Genomic DNA, 5,894 nt, shown 5'->3' with positions numbered 1-5,894 from the left:
TTGATGTATCCGAACTATGCGTAAAATACAAACCTGTGAACATTTGGACATAATTGGTCATCGGAGTTGTAAGAGAATAATGCAAGAAAAATACACGTAATGCACAAAATCCTGTAATATTTGAGTGAGAAATTACCTCTTTCTCAAAAATTGCTCATTGCCAAGTAAGTTTGTATGTTAACAATTTGTTTGAGTAGTGATCAGGTCCATCAAATGAAAATGTGGCACAATAGGCCTTATGCGGTCCTTGGTATTTCTACAGCTTTTTGGATCCCTTGTGAAGCAAACATTTCGTATTTTTGAAATTCTTGCCTTTTCAATTCTGAATCAATTCAATTCAATTCAAACTTACATTTATTTCCTTACTTCATTAAAACAGACAAACCAACTTTCTTGAGGGGAGTAACCAATAAACAATGCTATTTTACAAGACAGAGAAAAAATAAGATATGGATGCATCATACTGGAAGCCGAGGCTTGTGTTGAATTGCCTGGGGACAGATACACATAACAAAAACCAGTTTTGTATACGTTTGATAATGACTCTGAAAGTTAATGGCAATAACTTACGTGATAAGAAGCAGTAGAGCAGCTGTGCATAGTATATCGCATTTTGAGAAACATTTCACTTCAAAATCCTACGAGATATCCCTTTTCCCCAAAAAAAAATGAATACGAGAAACGTACTACCGTGGTAACGCTTCTCAGAGTGTGTGTTCCTATATAGGGTTTTATTCTTCCTGCGTGGACATATTCGCTCTGAAGTTTCGGCGATATTCAAAAACGTGACGACATTTTTACAGGTTTATTTTATTATATTCAACTGCATTATTCTGCATAGGATTAAACAATCGAGCGGTTCCAAAGAGACAAGTTATCCATTGCCTTTAAACTTCACATATGAAAGATTATTTTATTGTACACGACTAAATTATTTGATATAAGATTAAAACAATAGAACGATTCCACCAACCAATACATTGCCTTTAAACTACATATTATTAATAAATTTATTTTAAAAATTAATTGATTCCGCCTGGGCTCGACATACCCACCCACAAATCCACAAGAAGAAACAAACATCGCCCCTAAACTGCATTAAATGAACTTTAAACGACCAACGTGGTTTTGCTAAAAATACCACAGTTGATTCCGCCCGGGCTCGAACCGGGGACCTTCTGCGTGTTAGGCAGACGTGATAACCACTACACTACGGAATCGGTTGAAGTGCGAAGAGTCTAAATTTAACAAATGGAAAAGATTATACATGTATATCGTAATCGTTATCGAAGCGGTGGCCCGGGAATTATAGCCAAGCACCTAATGCAAACAATGCTCAGATACCTGGCATTTACCAAGTGTACGCACTCCATGCAATTGTACTTCATGATGACATTCTTGCAAAATTTACTCTTCTAAAATCCAGAGCAGAGTCGATGTTCTACATGGAAATTGGTTTATTCCAAAACGTTTATTGAATTTTTTTCGGCCCAAATTTCTGCTAGTACACATTGGGAAATTTGGGTTGTCTACTTTTTTCGACCGCCAGTTACTGGCAAAAAGTAATTCAAAATTTCTGCTAGCAGAAAACGAAGATTTTGAAAAAATGGTTATACGTGAAAGTAGTTTTTGTTTAATGCAAAATCAATGGACAATGCGCGAGATATCGAAAACGACTCGGAGGCCTTTTCACAAAAGAAATTCAGCCTTTCGGATTAAAATTTCCTTTATGGTCATTTCTTAACTAATTTGATCCAGGAAGTCACGTGACAGACGCTGATAGTGAAATTCCTTTGTCATGATAAACTCGCTGGTCATTAAGGATCAAGCAAGGGCACGATTACTACTGGTGCTTAATTGATCTTCAAAATGGATGAAGGAACACAATCATTTATAAGAAGATTTCAGTTAATGGGATTTTCTTCTTTTACGATATAAATAGGTTAGGCCAATGAAAAATTATACCCAGTTTCTCCTCGGCATCGGAATAAAATAAATATCTTACTTTTTGTAAAAATTCAAACTCTGAAACTACTTTTTAAATTTGTTGTAAAAATGTTGATATTGATATAAAGAAAATATCATATTTGTATTTATTTTCCGTATGAGACCTTATTGTGCCTTTGCAAGGAACGTAAGCGTTCATTGTTGAATGCAACAAAATCAAGATTGTCGTTTATAGGCAATCCTAACTCTAACTAAAAATGTTACCTCATATTAACACAAACACAATTTTATAAAGAAAGTGGTCTTTAATCCTAACCAGAGGGAAAAGGTTTTTATGGTTTTACATTTCCGTTTTAGTTACCATAGAAACAAGCAAAGCGGTAGCTAACCCGTAACGCAGCTTTCGGTGCATGCTGCATTATAAAAGCATTTTTTGGTGCGTATAATTTATTTGATTTGGTTACAATTATTTGCAACGATGTCCTACTTCGTTGACAACCCGATATTGCCACTGGTTTTGGCGGGAATCTTGCAACTGTTTCTCTCTGTCAAAGGAGACACGTGTGGAACAATCACTCTAGCCAAGGCTGGTAATGACTACTCGTCACTCCTAAAGAAAACAATCGCCAATTTCAGATCAACTTGCCGAAAGGGTAGGCATGTCCATAAGCAGGGTGAGTTTTTGTGAAGCGTTTTTCGTCAAAACTTCCACAACGTTTGGCTTACATGATCAAAAGCACAAACATATAGAAGAAAGCACATGATCTTCCACAAAACTACTTATCCGCTTTACAGTGGGTATAGGCTTCAGGACAAGTTCTTTAGGAACAAAACAAAGGGTTGTAGTTAGAAAGTATCCAAAGTTTTTGCGAAGTCTAATGCAGAAAACTAAACACATTGTGTTACTGCAAACCGTACATCAAAAAGATTAGTTTTAATTGGTGGTTTTGTTTCAGCTATTGATGAGTGTGTGACGGGTGCTCATACTTGTGACGTCATGAGACACGAGACATGCGTCGATACTCCAGGTAGCTTTGCCTGTGTCTGTATGGAGGGATATCAACGTGCTGGCCAGTATTGTGAAGGTAAGGTTAACTATTTGCAAAAACGGCTCTCTATTTTCTTATGCAAAATACACTTTGGAATACTCATTTCATGAACAAAACCAAACAGCCGAAAACGGGAACCAATGGGGTGTTCGGGTTACACATACTTACGGCAGTGCCCTTGAGAATTTCTTTTCAACTTGGACCCCACAACGGAATACTTTGTTCAACTTAGACCCCACAAGGGAATTATTTGTTGAACTTGAACCACACAAGGGAATTCCTTATTCAACTTGGAACCCACAAGAGATTTCTTTAGAAAGGGGAATAATATAGAACATAATCGCAAGACCCCGAACAGGATGTGTGCTTGTTCGTTTGTGAATTATTGTAGTAGGGTGTTTCTTTTCTTCCAGCTTGTCATTTCTCTACTGTGCCTGGCAACCCATACAGCTACACGTTTATTCTGGAGCCCAAGATATCGCCTTTTACGTTGAGCTTCAGCGTTGAAGCTTACGGTTCCAGCGCCATGGTAGGACTGTCGGAGGATGGGACGGATCAGTCAGTCATTATTGAGATACGTAAGTCCGGAACTAAGAGTTTTCTTGTTTGGGGACCAGTAGTTTATAGTTCTCAATTCTAAACATTTGTTTTACCAGTATTTATTATTATCAATATAAACCACAAGGGAAACTGACTGGGTAAATTTTGAAATGAGTTTTAGGGTTGAACAAAGAATTGACTAGTAAGAGTGGGGTGTTTATTATTAATACTATTATTTTATTTCTTTGTTAAGTTTTTGGCTATCAATCGGAACGCGAGAAGATAGCTGTCAGAGCCTGTATGCCGCAACACTGCGGGGGTAGCGGCAAGGAGTTTGGTATATACGAAGATAAATCACCGGTAATTATCGAAGGTGAATACCGCCCATTCTGGATTCACTACGCTGAGGGCGTCGTCACTGCCGGCAAGGGAGATGAACAGCAGAGTCTCGTGGAATGGGACGCTGGTGATCATCACGGTCGCGTACCAACTCAATTACACATCGGCATATCTACGTGGGCGACAGGGTATGGCGAGTGGGATTTCTGTAAGAACATTTGATTTACTTTCACAAGTTCGTGACGTCCTTTATAGGGTGTAAAATCGTCCATCTTGAAAACAAGCCTTTAAGCGAGCCTTGGTTACGTTTCGGTCAGAACAGCACGTAACATATATTTTGCGATAACGTAACCCTCCTGCCGACGGCGTACCCGGAGGCACCCGAGCTCCTGCCGACGGCGTAGACGTGGGTGCCGTCGGCAGGAGGGTTACGTTATCGCAACTACATCGTTACTCTGCAGCACAACATGTAACCGAAGTGACGAACAACTGATGACCCAGACTCACTAGGGGTCGCAAACCAAACCGTTTGTGGCAAACTGAATCAAAGAGTGAAATGTCCGCATTCAACGATAGACCACGCAAGGATTGTAAATAAAAAATGTAAGTTTTATTATACAGCTATCTAACTATTTTTGATATACCTTTGTGTAAATATGAGTTGACGCTTTGTTTTGAAAAAATAAAAACGCACTTTGTAACTTTCATGTATTCCCTCCAGCTCTGGCGTAAATGGATCTGTGCGGAAAAGATGGAGTCCCAACTCTTTTAACGCGATTTGTTGAGTTTCGTGAATGTTTTCATTGCTTTTAGTAAAAAAAGTTATTAAAAAAAAGTAATCTAAAAGCACCAAATAATGGAAAACATTCAGTTTATCAGCGCGCGTTATGCTAATGTTACCTCTGAATATTCATTAGAACAAACATGACTAAAATAATCATGATACATTAATTTTATGACGAATGATTTAAAAACGGGGTCGAAGTTTAAAGCGATCTTCATGATTCTTAAAGGTGGAAAATACGATAGTAGAAGTTTTTAAAAAGTCATACTTTGGCCTGGGTCCAATTTCATTTAGCTTCTTTAAACAGAAAATACTGCGTAACAAATTTCTATGCTAAGCAAAAAATGAGTCGGGCACCAGCGGCCATAACAATGCAAATTGAATGTAATTCGGGCTGATAACCTGTTTCTGCTAAGCAATATTATTCTGTGCTTAGCAAGTGTTTTTGCTTAGAAAGTGTTTGTGACTTGGTTCATTGAAGTTAGCATTTACTGAGAATAAATTATTGCATTTTGTGTGCAGTGAATGCCTCACAATGTAGCAAACTAAACAAAGTAAACTTGCAAAATGTCTTCTAATTTTGAGTTAATTCCGATTCGGTCTACGTCTTGCGATGCTAATGACTACAGAACCGCAAAACAAAACTTGAGATCTAGTGACGTCATGAGACTTTCTGTGACGGAGATGGAAGCAAATATCCAAGAGTGATAACTCTGAGCACAATGTACAGATGACCATGAGTTTACCACAGCAAGTTATTAACCTGCTTGTTCACTTGCTATGAAACTTAAAGAATCTGGAAAAAATGAAAGGCCACAATATGGACATTGATTTTTTGAGTTCTGTACTCCGGTCTGATGCTGTCCCCTTCCCCTGATATGATCAAAAGCATAGAATACTACAATAAACAAATGTTTACTTTGTTTCAAATGAGCTGTGAACGATCGGAATTGTCAGTAATTCCCTTTTTCCTTTTTGGTGGCTGGTTTGCATGATGCTGGTAGGGGCCGATTGATAAAAAGAACTCCCATCACACACCATACACCACCAAGTTCGAGGAAGGCAAAGTTGTAGTTTCGAAAAGGGTAATTCCAGACCTCTAAAATAACACAGCGCCCTCAATTTTGGAAGTTGAGCAAGTCGACATAACCCGGAAGTGAAAAGCCACGTCGCTATTGTGTTTTTCACAAGCGAGCAGACAACCGACCTGTGTGCGCACTTTATGCCTTGGAACT

The 5,894-nt window shown here is 38.4% G+C and overlaps 1 non-coding gene across 1 annotated transcript; it reads right to left on the bottom strand.

The window, feature by feature from the left end:
- Positions 1–1,147: 1,147 nt before the first annotated feature.
- Trnav-aac lies at positions 1,148–1,220 on the bottom strand. The gene has a single exon. It is a non-coding gene; the product is annotated as a tRNA-Val (tRNA).
- Between the last annotated feature and the right edge of the window lie 4,674 nt (positions 1,221–5,894).

This window comes from Asterias rubens, chromosome 7 (genome assembly GCF_902459465.1).
Source record: "Asterias rubens chromosome 7, eAstRub1.3, whole genome shotgun sequence".
NCBI lineage: Eukaryota > Metazoa > Echinodermata > Asteroidea > Forcipulatida > Asteriidae > Asterias > Asterias rubens.
The sequence above is the reverse complement of the archived record's forward strand: the minus strand, read 5'-3'. Positions and strand labels throughout refer to the sequence as shown.